The 18,236-nt window shown below is 56.1% G+C and overlaps 1 protein-coding gene across 10 annotated transcripts in view; it reads left to right on the top strand.

Annotated features, from left to right (window-relative positions):
* Positions 1-8,697: 8,697 nt before the first annotated feature.
* The window catches only part of MAMLD1 (mastermind like domain containing 1), a 116,638-nt gene continuing 107,099 nt past the window's right edge, over positions 8,698-18,236 (top strand). For all 10 annotated transcript variants that reach the window (XM_060087661.1, XM_060087657.1, XM_060087660.1 and 7 more), the window contains exon 1: positions 8,698-8,940. The gene's annotated coding sequence lies outside the window, so the exon portion shown is untranslated. The remainder of the gene's footprint in view (positions 8,941-18,236) is intronic.

Here is an 18,236-nt window from a genome sequence, read left to right as displayed (position 1 = left end):
AGGGGAAATGTGAAATATTCTGAGCTAATGGAGAAACATACATATAATGCCGAGTGGAATTACAGTTTCAAATGTTTATAAAATAAGTACCATTACCCACTGGAGCATTTATCTAGTATTTGTGACTCACAGCATGAAGTAGTCTAAAATTTTTCATATTTGTGTGTGATTGCAGATTTTAATTCAAAGATACATCCTGTTCATAATGGCCAAAGGTTGAAAACAACTTGAATACTTATTAGTATATGTTAAGTTAAATAAATGCTAAGACACATGAAATGCAATACTATGAAGACATTACAAATGTTAACATAGATCTTTACCTCTTTATTTGAAAAAATGTCTCCAATATATTTCTAAGAAAAAAAAAGCTGGATTCAAAGGAAAAACAAAATAACCTTTACACCCATCTTGGAAGCAGATAACTTGTTGCTTGGTTTCACAAGTTCACAAATGAAGAGGAATTTTGGCCCAGGATGAATGATACCCTGAGTCTCACCCATACCTGATTTAGATGACATGTGGATGAGATTTTGGACTGACAGTTGATGCTGAATTGGGTTAAGACTTTTGCGGATGTTGGGATGGGATGTTGGATGTATTTTTCATGTGAGAAAGACACAAACTTTGGGGGAGGCCAGAGGGCAGACTGTGATGGGTTGAATTGTGTCCCATAAAAATTCATATGTTGATGTTCTAACTGCCAGTACTTCAGAATGTGACTTTATTTGGAACTAGGACCACCACAGATGTAATTAATTAAGTTGAGGTGAGGTGATGCTGCTGTAGGGTGGGACCCTAATCCAGCACTGCCCGTGTCCTTATAAAAATGGGGAAATTTGGACACAGGGCATGCAGTGAAAGAAGAAAATGTAAAGAGACACAGGGAGATGATAGCCATCTACAAGCCAAGGAGAGATGCCTGGAGCAAAGCCTTCCCTTACAGCCTTCAGAAAGAACCAAGCCTGCCCACACCTTGATCTCAGACATCTGGCCTCCAGAACTGGGAGATAATGCATTTCTGTTGTTTAAGCCCCCAGACTGTGGTACTTTGTTATGGCAGCCCGAGCAGACTAAGAGATTTTGGTATTTTGGAGCAGCGACTTTTCCCTGAGGGTAATAGGGAGCCATAGAAATATTTTGAGCAAAAGGGAGGAATGACATAAAATCTGTATTCTAGAAATTTACCCTAGCTACTGTGAGGAGGATGCACTGGAGTGTACGAGACCAGAGGCAGGGAGAATATTTACGACATGTTGCTGGACTCTAGATGAAAGTGGATGGCTGCCTAATATAATAATAGTAGTAATAGTAATAATTAGTAGTTGCAGTACACTTATTTTTACAACTAACACTAGCCCATCACTTCTATTGTGCCAGGTGCTTTTACATGGATTATTATGTTTAACTCTTGCAACAAGCCGATGAGACACGCACTGTGGTATCTCCATGTTGCAGACTAGGAAACTTGCCCCAGGCCACATGGTAAGCAGTGGGCCCAGGATTTGAACCGGGCAGTCTGGCTCTAATGCCCGCATGCAATGGAATGTTGGTAAGTGTTTACAACCAGCCTTGATTTGCAGCATTTGCCCATTTCTGTCGTGTAGCTACTTCCACCACAGCCAATTTCAAGCTACCGAAGAGTCATCAACAAGTCCACAAAATTGCTAAAGATGTAGCAGTCCTTTCTCATGAGCTGGTGCAAGCCAGCCAACTAGCAAAGCACCAAAGCACTGGGCTCAGAGCTGGTAACATGTGAAGAAGTGCGTGTTCCTTCCCAATCCCCTGGTGAGCTTTGTCTTAATGGGATTTTGTGGAGGCTGCTGGGTCCCAGGCCACCTAGGACATTCGAATCTCGGTTTCACCAGTGAGTAGCTGTGTGATCTCAGACAAGTTGCTGAATGTCTCTGAGCCTCAGTTTGCTCAACTCTGAAATTAGTTCTTATGAGGCTTCATTGAGCTCACGATGTGAAGCACAGGGACTGGTGTACCCAGAGTTTGGGCTGCTTTTATTGTTAAGATGATTGTGTTTCCAAATGTAGAAGAGCGGGAGCACGTTGTCCGTTTTTTGTCCCCCCCCCCCCCGCTCCCGCTGACGTCTGCCTGGATAGCATGCCTGCTCGATGCTGGGCTCTGGCTGGTTCCCTGGTGTTACGTCATATTAACCTTCTGAATGGTTGTAGTGATGGTGCAGCAGTAGCCTAGCTGGTTGCTAGGACAGCCACAGGCCTGGGTTTTGTTGTGTGTGTGTGTTTTTTTCCTAATCACAAAATTGCAAATGGTCTGAAGGGTCCTAGAATAGTCGATGGAGCCTCTTCCCATGTGGGGCCTGAGTCGTGCCTGTGCTATTGGAAAAAAATGTCATTGCATAAAGAGTAATAATTAGCAAGCCATCTGCATACTTTTTTCTATATAAAAGCTCTGACAGTGTCTTTCAGTTGTATGTAGGGTGCAAGAGGAAAACTGGCAGCCATCTGGATTTACGTTAATTCCCTAAATTATTTATCCATCTCTGTTCCAATAACCATTTCCCGTCCTTATCTATGCTTTGATGATATTACCTGTGGCATTCTGGAAGTGGCATTTATGGTAAGCAAGGAGCTGCAGGGGAAAAATTGACTTGTAGCCACGGCTTTCTGGTTTCATGGTGAAATCAATGCAAGCCATTCTACAGCCCTTTAATTAACTGCTCGCTTGCTAATGAGGGCTTTTTTTCTTAAAGGTTCCTATTTTTTAAACAGTGAAGTCACCAGGAAATTACAATCAATATTTTAACAATTTCCCATTTGTTTCTATTGTGAGTCTTAAAAATTCCTACCACCACCAACGTCCCTGAGAAAATTAAAATTGTTTCAGAGCATGGTGAAGAGAAATAATTCAACTCAAAATAATACTTCAAATCAAAATGATTTCCCAGTGGCTCTCGTCCACCCCACCAGGGAGAAATGCCACGTGTGCTCTGCGAGTGCCCCAATCTGGTTCCTCACCTGGCACAGAATCACCTTTTGCCAGACATATCAAAACACTCACCATTTGCCCGGTGTCGTACAGGGTTCCGACACACATACAGCACCGGGCTTTCATCCTAACATGTTTCACCTTAAAGCCAACATCTCTCATTCAATACCTGCCTCCTGTCTTTGGGGGTGTTTGGGGTACATAACAGTAGCCTCTTCTCTGAGGACAAACAACCTATGGGCCAGGTGCCCTGCCAAGGGGTGTCCCCTACAGAGAGGGTTGCAACTCTGACTACACCCCAGTACGGCAGGTCCCACTATGACCCCATTTGACAAAGGAGACACCCGAGGCTCAGGAGCTTCTACAGCTGGGAGGTGGCAGATCCTTACAGCACGGCCGCCAGCCTCCCAGGTCAAGGTGTACTTCCTCTGCGTGGGCCAGTCACCACCCTGGGCCTCCCCACGGGCATTTGTCTGTCCAGGTGACTGTTGCTTGTGGCCTCCAGTCCACTGGGATCAGAAAACGCTGGTCATCGGGCTTAGGACTCTACGCAGCGGAGGAGTTAAGAAGCCCTGAGCGGATGCTCCAGGAGCCTAGGGCTCAGAGCCTGGGCTGTGGGCTGTGGCCTCTGGCCTCTGCATGGCGGGAAGGGCGGGGGGGGTGCACAGAGCTGCAGGGGGCCAGGAGCCAGGGGAGAGGCCGGAGGAGCAGGTGGAGGGGTGACCTCCAGGTGGGCACAGCCAACAGCCTCTGCACATGCGCAGCAGCTGGGGGATGGGTGGGAAACGTCAGGTGTTGTGGTGAGCCCTGCGACGTGCATCACCCCATTTCTTCCCTCTGGGTCCAGATTCCATCATTTGCAGGGCACCCTGAACCCCCCTTTGCCCCAGCCATGGGTCAGCAGTGAGTTCATCAGGGAAGCTTTGAGGGAACCCCAAACGTCTCTGGTAAAATAGTGAAATGGGAAGAGCTTAGGGCAAAGGCCTGCAGAGTCAGAGAGGTACAGTCAGGCTCGTGGCTGGCGGAGCGAGGGAGGGAGGGCACCAGTGCTGTGCTGCAACTTGGGCCAGGCTTCACGGAGGATGAGCCTTTTGAGATGAGCCCTGAAAGTCAGGTGGGATTTTGACAGGAGAGCTGGCATTCTAGGCATGGGAAATACATAAGCAAAGGTAGAGAGGCCGGAAGAACCAGAGTTGTTTGATGTCCAATCAACAGTCCAGCCGGGCAGGAGGCCCAGAAGCATGTGTGAAAACACCAGAAGATGAATCTGGACATGGAGGCTGGGGCCACCTGTGGAACACCAGGCTGAGGAGTTGACATTTAGAGCTGTGGGCAGTAGGGAGCCACAGGAGGCTTTGGAACAAGGGTGTAACGATGAACAGTGCAACTGGATGTGTGTTTCTTACTGGCACTCAGCATGCCTGTTCTCCATGGGCCCCTACCTGTGCAGGCCACACACAGAATTCCAGAAGCTGCCCAGTTAAGGTCCCAACATCTGTCACATAAACTTGGGAAAACTTCGTGTATGTTCACAGGACTATGCCTGTGAATGACAGGTGGCTGCTGATTGTTTTCATATCTCTTGAGCTCCAGGTTTGGGTCAGACCAAAGGCAGGGCCCACACTGGCCTTGGCAGGGTACTCCTGGACCCCCATAGCCCAAGCCCAACCCTTTGCTTGGCAGCTTTGCAGCAACAGGGCCAGGAGATTCCCCCAGGAGAAGGGCAGCCCCTGGAGAACCTGTGGGATTCCTTTCCTTGCCTGGACCCGCTGGCCAGGGCTGCACAGGCTAAACATGAGTGGCCACGTGGCAGGTGGAAGCAGCCCAAGTTTTGAGGCCCAGTTGCTTACTGCTCGGCCACTCTCCAGCTGCTTGACCCGGGACATGCCCCTTAGCCTCTCCGAGCCTCCCACTTCCTCATCGAGAACACGGAGATGACAATGGCTAGCACCACAATGGGTACATGGACTCATGCAGGTAAAGTACATGGTACACCTTGATACATGGAGGAAGCTGTTAGCTCCAGACCTGGTCCCCATCTGGAGTGACAAAAGGGTCTCCCAGCCAGTCTACTCAATGAGAACAAAGCCCTCACCCTCACTGTCCCTGGTCTCCCCTCCCATTTCTCCATCAAACTTGGAATACCCAAGGTGACAGCTAGAAGGGAACCTCTGTTTCCAGCAGTAACTGAAAGAATCACAACACATCTGGGCCACAGTGCCCCTTGGTGACATGACCTGGGACTGGTTTCATCACGTGAATGCAAAGCTCTTTGCCTGACCTCCATCCTTCTTAAGGACGTCACGAACCTCCTGAAAATGTAATGACAGCTCTGGGTCCCTTCCCCAGCATATGTGTACAATCCTGTGGCCCCCAGAGTTTCCTGAAAAGTTCCAGGAAAATAGAATTCTACTAACATTCAGTCAGCAGATATTCCCTGCCAGGTACAGTGCCAGGAGCTAGGAATACAGCAGTGAGCAAAACAGACACTGATCGTGGCCCTCTTGGGATCTAACCTATAGAGGAGGTCAGCTAGCATTAAGTACTAAAGAGAAAACAAAGCAGGGAAGGGGAGAGGAAGTGCCAGAGATGGGTGTGGGGCTTTGAATTGTTACATAGGTTGTCCAGGTGACATTTGTGTCAAGATGAAAGGAAATGAGGGAGCTGGCCCAGTGGATATCTGGGGAAGTGCATTCCAACAGAGGGAACAGCCAGTGCAAAGGCCTAAGGAGGGATGTGCCTGGTGTGTTGAGGAAGAGTCAGGAGGCCTGGGGCAGGGCGAGAGCAAGGGCAAGAAGGAAGATGATGTCATCCAGGTGGGGGGATGGGGGCATGTCTGCTAGGCCACCAGAAGCACTTTAGTTTACAGAGGAGCTGCTGCAGGTGCTCAGAGAACAGAGACCACACTGGGGTGGGGAGGGGAGGATGAGGGAGGTAGGAAATGGCAACCTGTTAGGTGGCTACTGGAATAATCCAGGTGGGAGATGCTGGTGGCTGAGCCCAGAGGGTAGCAGTGGACGGGGGGAGAAGGCTGGGAGTGTGGATGCATCTTGAAGATGGAGACAACAGAACTGTCTGCTTCTCTGGATGTGGGGTGTGAGCAAAAGAGAAAACAAATTTAGAGAATTCAGCCTGGGCAATTTGCAGGATGGAGCCATCATGAACTCGGGTGGCAGACCATGGGAGAAGCCAGTTTCAGAGATGATCAGGAGCTCAGCTCAGGCGGCGTGGAGCTCAAGATATCCAGCAGCCATCCAGCTGGTGGTGCGAAACGGGTCGTTGATCCTCTGGCACAGGTGCGTCTGTGATCTCACAGGCTCCCGGGACCCACGGGGGGAGTGGGCATCACCCGCTCCACTGGGGAAGCAGACGGGAAGGGACATGAGGATGGAGTGAAGGTTTCTGGGAACAGATCCCCATTTTCCACCTCTGGGACCAGTGCACTTTAAGGCGGGCGGGAATCAAATTTTAAAAGCACTGGGTCATGCTCGGTAATAGATACAGTTATCCCTGGTTCCGTTTTGTTTAATCCGATTTCCTTCAAGACACGAACTCGCCCTCGGCCCGCGGGAAGCCGGCCGACACGAACTCGCTCTAGGCTGACCACCCCTCTCCCCGCAGTAGCCCAACAGGCCAGGGACGGGGACTCCATCGCGGCCTTGTCGGGAGTGAAGGTGAGGGCTGCGATCAGTTCAGTCACCGGAAAGCAATACCCTCTCCTGGCCGCTGGCCTTCTCCAGGGCAGCTCAGGCTGAGCCCGGCCAAGGTGGATTCCTTCCCAGTACCCCGGCTGAGCCGCGCCTGCTGGGCTGCGCTCGCCCCGCTACCCAGACCGGACCGCGGAGGAGGAGTCCGACACCTGTGCCCGGCAGTGGGGCCCGGACGCTGCTCCTCAGTCAGGAAACTTGGGCAAACGCTCAGAGGCAAGCGCCCGGCTCCGTCGCGCCTACGCAGCCCACGAAAGGACTTCGCTCGGTTCTGGGAGGGGGCCCCGCGCTTCCCGCGGGCCGAGGGCGTGGGCGTGGAGGGAAGGAGGGGCCGCGTGGGCGGTTGGCCCACCCCTTTATTCCAGGCCCGCAGCTCGGCCGAGTGTGACCAGATGTGCTGGTGACAGGTCGCTCCTCAGAGGTGCAGGCAGGAGCCCGGAGCCCGCTCTGGGGCTGCGCTCGGCGCTGCTGCTGTCGGACCGGACACGGCGTCCCCGAGCTGAGCTCCTCCCTGCCGCCACCCGGGAAGTGCAGGTTAGGAAACGCAGCCCGGTTAGAGACCCCGGAGGAGGGGCGCGGGCCAGCCCCCGGGGAGACGGGGAGAGGAGCAACCGGCCTCGGCGCCCGGGCAGAGGGAGGACGGCGCGCTCCTGCTCGCCGCCGGGCAGCTCACGAGGAACCCGTGTTCCTGCAGAAGCCGCAGGTGTCTGCCCTGGGATAACCCCGCGCTGCGAGAGGCCAGGCCGGCCCAGCTCCCGCTGGGGCTCCGCCGGCCCGAGGCCAGAGAGGCGGGAGACTGGCTGGCGCGCCCGGGCTCCTCGGCGGGCGGCACAGACAGGGTCCGCACCTGGGCGGCGGCGGGGGCGGGGAGTGCACGGAGGAGGAGGGGGCGGGGGCTTGCCGGGGGGAGGGGGGCCGCTAGGCCAGGAGCGGGGCGGGTGCAGTTCGGCAGTCGCCACCTGAGAGCCCTGGTCCCCACTGCCGTCACAGCGGGTCGCCTTGGCCGTCTGGGCGGGAGCCAGCGGGCAGACGCGGCGGCCGTGAGACCGGCGCTCCTCTGCCCGCAGCCGTCCGCGGAAGGTGAGCACCCTTCCGGGGCGAGGGGGAGGAGGCCCGGCCGCTGCTCGAGGTCGGTCTCCGCCGAGGACGGAAAAAGGGGGAGGCGGATGGAACTGGCTACTTGACGCTGACACCCCGGTCCGGGTGACGATCGGGGGTCCTTCGGGGAGCTGCCATCTCTCTCATTCTCTTTCTCTCTCTCGCCAGGGCTTCTCGGGGATTCGGTCTCTCCCTGTCTGCCGTCTCCCTCGGTCTCGGTCCGTCTGGAGCGCTCTCTGGCCCTGTCGCCGGTGAGTGCTGGCTCTCCCGCTCTCCCTGCTCGTTCCGCGTCCGTCAGGGGCGCGCGCCGCTCACCAGCTCGCTCGGCCCAGAAGCGGGAAGTCTACCTGCCGTGAGCCGGCTTCCCGAGCGCGCGGGGCTCCGCCTGCCGCCCTCGGGCGAGCTCCATCCGCTCGTGCCCGGGGGCGCACGGTCACCCCACTGTCGCCTCTCGCCAGCAGCGCACCGTCTAGGAGGGCCACCTGCCACCTAAGGCACCGGCCGCCTCCCGCTGCGTGCGGAGCCACCGAGGTGAGTGCGCCCGTGCCCCTTCCTTCCCTCCCGCTGCTTCCCGGCTGCCCTGGCTCGAGTTGAGTGGAGAAACGAGGCAACCGCGGCGAAGCCAGCCTGCGGCCGCTTTCCCTTCTAAAGAGTGGCCGGAGGGCCCGGTAGGCCCCTCGGGCAGCCGCCGCGCTTCTGCTAACCCCGGCCCCCTTCGGGCCTGGAAACTCGGCGTTTCGGAGCTCGGGGCCGACGGGGTCGCGGGCGGGGCGGCGTGGCTTCCCCTTTAAGGCCAGAGCCGCTCGTCGCCGCGAGTGTGAGGGTGTGTGAGTGTGCGGCGTGCGTGTCTCCTCCTCCCCGAGTGACACAGCAGTGAGAAATGCCTATCAGTAACTTAAACCCCCGAAACTCCACCTTCCGGGCGCGCGGCGCGGAGCCGGGCGGTGGGAATGGAGCGAGCAGATTGAGGCCGCCGCTGCAGCGCCGCCGGCATGAACTTGGCTGCGAGCTGAAGCGGCCGGAGGCGGGCGGGCGCGGGGGCACCGGCCGCTAGCCAGAGGTGATCTGCAATCGGGCCGGGCCGCTCGGCGGGCGCCGGAGGCCAGGCTGCCCGTGCCGGTGGCCGCCCGCCCCTCGGGCACTGCCCCCGCCGCCGCCGCGGGAGCTCCGCAGCACGGTAAGGCTGAGGGCGGGCGCGGGAGGTCCGAGTGCTCTGGGGGGCGCCGGGCTGCACTTGTGGCCCACACTTGTGGTCCCCGTCGCGGAGAAGTGGGGGCCCGGGGATACTGAGAGCCGAGGGACCCCGAAGTTTGCTCCGAGCACACGGCCCACCTGGCGCTGCGCGTGGTCGCCCCCTTCTCGGACTGGCTGGGCCGAGCTGAGCGCAGCTCGCATCGCCCGGGACTGTGGCCTGTGCCTGAACCCCGGCGCCCGCCGGGCGTCTGGAATCGGGCAGGGACAGTCGAGTACCGAGGAGGGAAGGCAGAGGGGCGCGGGCCACGAGGGATCCCCCGGCCGCGCCGGGCTACCGGGAGGCTCCCGCTCCGACCCGGCGCACCCCGGGCCGCTTGCAGCCCGGATGCCACCGGCGACGCTGCCTTCGCATACCGGCTCCCAGAGCTCGGGCCAGTCGGCAGTGGGCGCTGGGCGCAGGATTTCCCCCAACCCCACCCGTACCCAGTTTGCCGCCACCGAGCGGGAGTGTGGAGTGTGCGCGCGCCGAGCCCGCCGCCTTTCGCTCCCTCCCCTGCCAAATTCTCCTCTGGAGAGCAGCCCCGAGCAGAGCTGGCGGCTCGAGGCAGCCCCGACTGGGCTCCTGCCCGGAGCTCCCAGCGCCCCCGCGCCCCGAGCTTCCAGGCCTCGGAGCGGCAGCACAGCCCGGCGCCCGGCGCCAGCGAGGGCGGGCGGGAAGCACCCCGGAGCGCCGCCAAATACTTTTCACGGCCAGTTGGCTCGGCCAGGCTCCGTCCCGATGCAGCGTGTCCGAAGCCGCTTGGAAAGCTGGCCGGCCATACGGTCTGATTTTGATCCGTGATTAAATTCGGACTGAGCAGACACTAATAGGATTAGCTTGCAGAAAACTGCCCTGAAGTCGTCGGAACCTGAGCAAACAGACGCACTTCGGGCCGGGGGCTTCGCCCCGCCGCGCTTCTGCAGCTGGGTGCGGCCGAGCGGGACACCCCGAGTGTGGGTGGGTGTGCGCGGGCGGGAGCACAGGATGGCTGAGGGAGGTGGAGAGAAGCGACTCCACTTGCTGGGGTGGCTTGTCGTTTTTTGGCAGCAGGAGGAATCCCCCCCCCGCCCCAGGGCGCCGTCCCCATGGCGAACGTGCCCTTTGCGGGTAGCCAACCAAGGCCAGCTCCGGGACACTGTGAGGGCGAGCGAGCCGGGCGTACGAGAGGCGGCCGCGCTGGAACAAAGACGCAAAGTCTCCCCGAGCCTGAGCAATTTCGAAAGAGTTGGTTGGGAAGAGGGCCCGAGTCTCCCGGGGGAGACCCCCGCGAGGATCGCGCCGCCCCCGCCGGCCCGGGCCCCGCGGCCGGGCGATCCCGTTCCCAGGCTGCGGCAAGCCGGAGGGCAGCATCGCAGCGGGGCAGCCCAGCCCTCCGCAGGCGCGGGCCGCCTCCCGGGTGCCCACGGGCGGGTGGTGTCGGCCTCGCTCCCGCTGGGGCTTCCCGGCCGCCGCCGCCGCTTGGGGCTCCCGGAGGCCGCGCAGCTTCTTCCCTCACTCCACCTCTTCTTGTCTTTATAGATTCCCCCCTCCCTCCCACCCCCGCCGCCGTTGCTGCCGCCGACAATCCGCTTTATAAAAAGCCCCTTTGTTTCCCTGGAGGCTGGAGAGAGGGAAGGGGAAAGGGACGCAGAGGCAGGGGGCGGGGGCGAGCCGCCCGGGACAGGAGGGCAAGTGTAGGTGGTGGGGAGGAGACTGGGTCTCGAAGCCCCTCCGCAGGAACCCCAGAAGGCGTGGGGAGCCCCCGGCTCCTGGCGCCTGCAGCGCGCCCGGCAGCCGGGCGGTGGACAGCCGGGGCCCCCGCGGCCCGGACGGCTGGGCTGGCGGCTCGGCTAGCGGGTCGGCGCGGAGGCCAGAGGCGGCGCACGCTCGGCGGGTTGGGCAGACGACGCTCGCCGCTGCGCCCGCCGGGCGCGGACATAGGGGGCGCTCTTTCCTCGGTTTCGCTTTGCAGCCCGCGCCCCTCGCCGCCTAGACTCTGGGCGGCTGTCGCACCTGCCGGTGGCCAAGACGACGGCTAAGACGACGGCGGCGACTCTGAGGCTAACGCCACCCCGCGGCTGCGTTCCTCCCTCCTCCCGCGCCCGCGCTCCTCCCTCCTCCCGCGCCCTCCTGCCACCCCCAGCCCCCTACACAGGAGCTCAAACGCTCCGCGGGGCCTCTTTGTTTGCACGGAGGGGGGGCGTTGGAACTGCCACCTCCGAGGTTCGTGTAGCTCGGGCAGGCGGTAGGGACGAGGATGCACCTCCGGAACGTGCGTCAGCCTACCGCCTCTGACGGAGCCAAGGCCCTGCACTTAGGGGTGTCCAGGACCCACGGGTTCCCGGCATTAGCTGGAGTGAGGATTCAGTCGGCCCCTATCCCTTACACCTGCCCTGCCCCCCAAACTTGCGGGAACTCGGACTTGCGCGGAGGAATGTTAAACATAGTGTTTGGAGTAACCTTTAGCCAGCCTGTCGGCCTGGCCGGCCCCGCCCCCGACCCCCGGACCGGTCCGCCTCTCTACTTGTAAAGTTTGTTCGGAAGGGGAATACTGACAATAAGAAAAATTGACAAATAAGGAGGAGTGGGCGGGGCCCAAACTCGACTGGTAGGTCTCCTGAGCGAAGTCAAATTCCTCCCGATCTCTCGCCAGCTCCACCCCCTCTTCCCATTTAATCTCCCGGCGACGCAGTGTGTGTGCCTTTTCACATATCTTTCCCCTGCTCCGCTCTCCTCCGATCTCTGGAGGGTATTCGTAAGTGCTGGTCGAACATTTGTTCTCTGGTCTTTGGAACAGAAGGGGAAGCGTTAACTCCCCCCCACCCTCGAAGCACACACATCCCAACTGCATCTAAAACCACAAGAAAGTACTCAAAGGGTAAACTGTGGGCTCTACCTTCTCCTCCCCCTTTGTGCTTCCCTTCTGGAACAAGATCATTGGAAAATAAAGCTGCTGATGTGCGAGATGGAACATATGGTGCCTCCATAAGAGAGAAGCTGAAATGGCCTTGAACCTGCCGGACAGACCAGCTGTTTGCTGCCAGCCAGAGCAGCTAATCAGCGTCTTCCCCTTAAAGTAACAGCCCTCTCTTCTCTTGATGACCAGTTTGCATATTAAATAGGATATTCTCCAGAGGAGAAACGTGATGGGCTCCTATATTGCTTTGTGCTTTGGTAGTTCTCCAAAGCTGGTTCCCTGCCCTGAGGGCTGCCTTGGCCTCACCCCACTCGTGCCTCCCGCGTTTGAGTGTGTTTCCTTCCACATTGATGTACGAATGTTGCCCAAAGTGGAACTTGGGAAGGAGGCGGGAAAAGGGAAAGAGAGCCAGGCTGAGAGATTCCCAGATGCCCAGGAGGAAGTCTCTGTTTTGTTGGTACTGGCTTTAGAAAAACTAGCAGTTCTCTCCCCACCCCTTAAAAATATCACAAAGAGCTGCAGCTCTTCCTTATAAGATCTCCTTAAAAATCATCCTCTTCCGGCTGTGACCATTTTCAGTTTTCCTTCAGTACAGTGTGTTTGAGAAGGGGGAAAAAAAAACAGTTTGGCATTGGAAGAAGAAAGGCTTGAGGAGATACGAGGAAATTCCATGTTAGGAAATCATTAGCAAAGGGTGACTTCGTCTGTTTTCCTGCCACTGACGCTGACAGTGACACAGATGTGTGGGTTGAAACAGGAACGTCATTGAATTTTTAAACTCAACCAGAAAATAGCCTGTTGCTTGGGTGGGAGCGGGGCCATACATTCACTGCATCTTAAGGTAGGAGATTTACTGTTGTTGATTCTTTTCACTAAGGAAAGGGATTTTGTCAAGCTTGGCCAGCACATTTAATATCATTTTTTTCCCTTTTAAGTGGATCACCTAAAGGCTTAAAATGCACCTGTTAATAGATCATCCCTAGGAAACTCAGTTGCTGTTTCGGCTTCTCAAATGGGCAGAAACTGATCTTAGGCAAGTGGTCCTTCTGACAGTAGAACCACTCTCCTCCTTTAAGGGGGCTTCCTACCTGCAGTAGACTTTTTTACGATTCTGATGTTTTCTTTCTGCAGCGCTGCATTGGAGAGATAATTAGCCTAGGAGCTGGGAAACTTGTGTTCTAGAACAGTCTCCCAACTAATTAGCACAGTGGTCTTGGGCAAGTCAGTCCTCCCTCCTTGTCCCCCTACCACCGCGACGTCGGAGTCCGAGTCCCTTCCAGCTCTAACATATACTGTGATTTGTGAATGAAATAGTCATTTTCTGGGAAACTGAAATGCTGTCGGGGAAAGCAGCTACATAGATAAAGAAATGGGACTGAGATTTTGAGGGGCAGCGAGAAGAGGGAGGAGGACAAAAGGACAGAAGGCCCAAATCCAGACAACATAGAAGTCGGAATTGTTCCCTCTCTGTATCTTTCACCCATGTGAACATCTAACCCAGAAGCCTGGATGGTGGAGGCTGGGAAGCAACCCTGAGGGCTTCCTGTCCGGTACCCTTAATCCTGTGGTCTCAGGACCTACTGACGGCAGGCCTTCTCATCATTGGGTTGGTTTCCAGATAACGGGATCCAAACTCTCTGAAATTAGACTGGCATGTTTCCAAAGGACTCATCTAATATAGAACAGATTTGCTGCTTTGCAGTTATTCAGCAAAGGTTTCAAGGACAAAAAGGCCTTCCCTCTCCACACATGTGCCCCACTGGAGTATATGGGCTCTGAACTCACTGCTGAACCTTCCTAGTCCACCTGCGTATTTTTTAAAAACCACATTACCAACTTGGAGGACACAGCAGCCATGCAAGAATCTGCCACTGTCCTGCTTGATGTTAATATTGATTTTTTTTAACGGATGGGGGGGTAGACATTATGAAGGAGGACCTTTTATCCTCTGAGCTCTTTAGCAATTATCTTGCTGCCATAAATGTTGATACACATATAATGGATGTAACTAAAAAATCTCCTTATCCAAGCAGAAAAGGCTGAGTGTTTGTTGGAGCAGATAGAATGCTGAGAGTGTGAATAGACCGACCCAGATGTGCTGGGGAGGGAGATAAATGATGGGGGAACAGGAGTCAGTTACTATGGATCAGCACAATAAACCAATTCCCATCATACACCTCTCACAACGCCAGCCACCGAGGTAACCTAGGCAGCAGCAGTCAACTGTACGGCAGGAAAGCAGCGTCACGAAGCTCAGTTGGAACAGTCTGATTTTTCAGACACTGAGTCCTGAAACATCTTCCAGACTTTGAGGAGACAAACTTCATAAATCTGTATGAACCTGATGGGGTTTTATGACAGTGCTTATTACTTGTTTCTGTCATCACTGTGTCATCATTTCATCTGCAAATGTAGCAAAGGAGGAACAGCGGAGAGCCCTCGGGCAGGGAGTCTGGGGCGGGTCCCTGTGGGGATGAGGGGCGTGGCTTGTGTTAACACTGTTAACCTGGGAGGATTTTGATGCACAGTCCCAGTGGGGCGGGTCCCTGTGGGGATGAGGGGCGTGGCTTGTGTTAACACTGTTTACCTGGGAGGATTTCGATGCACAGTCCCAGTGGGGTCCTGCTCACAAATGACCAGCCTGGGCAACTGAAGCCGCAGGAGCATTTTCTGCAGGGGGAGAGGATGGAAGCAAAAAGAGTTGGGTTCCCTCCCTCCCCCACCCCATTGCTTTCTTTTTTCTCCCCATTCACAGAACCTCTCCAGTTTCCTTAGGGCCTCAATTCCCCCCACCTAAAATCTGACCTCTTCATAATTTCCAAAGCAATCAGATTTGTCACAGCCCAGAAAGTTCCCCCGGAGTGAGGCATAGCAAGGGGCTTTGCTGACTGTGGGCTCTGCAGAGTGAAGCCTTCCAGAGACAGGGCTTAAGTCCCGCCCCAGCTGCCCTCTGGCCCTGGCGCACACAGTGCCCCTTTACATACAGCCCAGTCCCAGCCTCAAAGTGGGGTCCCAGCCACCTTCCCCTCCCGGTGTGCCCTGCTGCTGGCTCTGCCCAGTAAATAACCATTAAGTGCGGTTTGGGAAATGCCACTTTCTTAAGGCTGAGAATTGTTCCACGAGGCCCAGAGGAGGATGGGGCCGATCGTGGGATTTCATCACGTGCTTCCCCCTTTCCTCCACCTGTGGAAGTACCTGGACTCGAGGCCACAGGGACACATTTCTGCTGATTCTAGAAGAAGCCACTGGACGCCGCGGGGCCTGAGACAGTGAATGGCATCTGTGTCAGAAGGGCCTGGTGGCCCTGGCTGGTGCCTTCCCTCTTTGGAGGGGAAGTGTGGGCCTCTGGGAATTGAAGACAGGACAAAAACCAAGTCAAGTCACCCTGAATGCTTCGGACAATCTCAGGTCCTCTGTCCAGTTGTCCCGAGTCCCCCTCCCCCATCCTTAACAGTGCTTTTCTGTTTTGCCCAGCGTTTGAACCTGAAACCCCCATGTGACATGGAAGGCGAGGGGGAGAGGATCCAGCTTTGACTTCCTTTTTGCGGGCCCAGTAGCCAGCAGACCCGAGTTCCTGCACATAGTGGGCACAGATGAACCACGGCACCTACATACTCAGATGCTGAAAGAATTTTCAAGCTGCAGGAGTAAAGCCCTGTGACTTTACAAGAGAAAAAAGTAGGGCCCAGAGAGGGGGCCTGACTTCCCTGAGGAGACACAGTGAGGGGAGCCCTAAGCAGATAGAACTCCAGTCTCCTGCCCTCAGTCAAGTACTTGGGTCCGGAATGCCCACTTGGCACCCATGCTGTGGGCACACGGGCTTCCCTTTTTGAGGAAGAGCAGATATGACAGGAGATGCAGTGCATGGAGAAGGACCATGTTTAATTGTGGGGTAACGTGATTTGCCCTGGATCAGTGTGTGCTTTGCTTCGCATTGTTAGGATGGCGGAGGGGCATGCTGGCATCAGAAGCCAAAGCTTAGAACCAGTCGAAATCGGAGGTTGTAAATGAAGGATCAGACTGGGGCCCAGGCTTTGGTGCCTCCGAAAGGCGTGTGTCATGTCTTGTTTTCAAGTTGCTGACAGAGAGTTGGGCCGCCAGCCCCTTGGAGGGCTTGGCTGGGTGGGCTCTGTTGGCAGTGGCGGCGGTTGTTTGGGTTTTGCTCTTAATGAGATCTCAGTGTCAAGATCTGTCTCTGGAAGTTGCAGCGCCGACCTCGGAATTTTAAGTGGGAGAGTAGTTTCGGTGCAGTTGCCAGCGTCACATGCTTTGCGTGTCTAATTCTCAAAGACTGGCGTGCGTTCTGCTGGGTTTGGGGCGGAGGGAGTTTCTAAGCCGCTTGTCTGTCAAGGATTAATTTAACCTCTAATTACTACATTTTCTTCGCAGTTTGCTGCACAAACATGTTGTAACAAAAGCTCAAAGAAGTATGCCATTTCGTTTTGCCGCCGCTCTCAGATTCGTCTGGGGGGATACGGAGTCAAATCGGACACACTTGGTGTTAAAATAATGGTGCTGACATTCAAATGAAAGTGAACAATCTGGTTGTTTCTAGTGATCCCCCAGCGATGGGGTACAGAGTATTATGGTTATATGCTATGATTGTATATTATTATCGTGGTCCTCGCAGCCCTCAACATGAGCCCTGAAAATATGGGAGAGTGTCACCACATCAATCCCCCTGGGGCGGCCAGTGCTCCCGACACATGGCCCGTGTGTTGCCTTTGGAGCGTGACTAATGCCCTGCACGGGAGGGCAGCCTGGAAGCGCTTCCTGCCCGCTAATAGGGCAAGGTGGCGAGGTCTGGACCCTCGGTAGAGGTGAGGCCATTATCAAATTGGAGCCTCCCAAGGGCCTGCTCCCGAGGCAGAACCTGTTCAGAGCGCAGCGACAGTGAACTTGCAAGATTAAGCTACAGGGATTCTCCAAGCAGGCTGCTCTCCCTCCTCCTCCCTGCGCCCCACCCCCGCCGGAGCAGCAGCCCTCCCCAAACAGCGGCAGCGACTGTGGCAGTCAGAGGCCCGTTCCCCACCCCGGGGTGGCTGGAAAGTCTGGCTTTGAAGACCCGGGGCAGGAGGCCTTCGCGCATCCTTTGCTTCCTCTTTCCAAGTGCATGGAAATAGACTTGTGGGATGAGAGTGCCGAGCGGGTGAGCCAGTTGTGGGGCTTTGCCTCCCGGCCCGGCAGTCATGGAGAGCCAGACTCGTACACTCTCACACACACACCCCTATCTCAGGAGCCGAGAAGCATGATCGCTCTTCATTTCCTCCCAGAAAGGAGAGGCACTTTGCCTTTTAGAGCGCGTTTTGTCCCAGGAGTGGAGAACAAGATGCTGACATTGTTTCTCTTAGTATCCTCAGCCCATCCTTTCTGGAAGGCGGGACCCAGATAGAAAGGGCTAGGTCTGCAGCCCTTGTTCCCCCCCATGGCTGAGGACAGGCTGCCTGGCCTTTTCAGTCATGCCTTGGGGTTGGCCCTTTGCAAAATTGTGAGCAAACTCGTTTGGGTTCAGTCCCCCCATTTTTCCCTTCCTGGGTCCTAGACCTGTCCCCTCGCCCTTAGCTACAAAGGCACCATCCTCAGCCCTGTGTGCCTTAACGTGACTCCCTTACTTGGGAGAATCTGGAACCTCTGACTTGAATTATGGTATGTAAGGGTTGCCATGCCTTGGAGAGCATGTACTCTTCAGTGCTCAGGTAGGAGGGGTTCAAGGGTTAGGGAGGGCCTCTGGGCACCCCCCCCCCCAAGTGGCATCATGCCCACGTCAAGCTGGTTCTGTCCATGAGATTGGAACACAGCCAGGATCACCTGGCTGCCAAGCCTCTTCTGAGCTTGATTTCGGGGAAGCCGACCTTAGCTGGTCTCCTGAGCCCCAGATCATAACAAAACTGATTCCTGTCTCTCTGGAGCAGGGGCAGCTCTTTGCCTTTTGTGGGTCACGGACTTCTTTGCGAATTATATGCAATGTTGTGTCTAATTGCAGGGGCTCATAGACCCTTCTAGAAGCCCATTCATGGTTCCCTCAGGGATCCTTTGAGACAGGTTAAGAACACCTCAGCATGGTGGCTTGGGCTGTGCCAGATTGCGGGGTCACCGCTGGTTACCACACAGGCAGAAACGCTGTGCTGTGGTGGGAAGAACAGTGTGCTTTGCCATTGGTGCCTGGCGTTGACCAGCTGCGGGATTTTAATCAAGTCCATGAATCTGCCCTCAGTGTCCTCACTTGTTGGATGGGAATATGAGGAGGCTGTCCCCGCCCAGTGCAGTGGCATCATGGGAGATTCCAACTAGATGGTGTTGGAGAGACCGTCTTGCAAATGGCAAGCTCGGCCACACTCTTGGG

This window comes from Mesoplodon densirostris, chromosome X (genome assembly GCF_025265405.1).
Source record: "Mesoplodon densirostris isolate mMesDen1 chromosome X, mMesDen1 primary haplotype, whole genome shotgun sequence".
NCBI lineage: Eukaryota > Metazoa > Chordata > Mammalia > Artiodactyla > Ziphiidae > Mesoplodon > Mesoplodon densirostris.
Note: the sequence above shows the minus strand (reverse complement) of the source record. Positions and strands in the feature narration are given on the sequence as shown.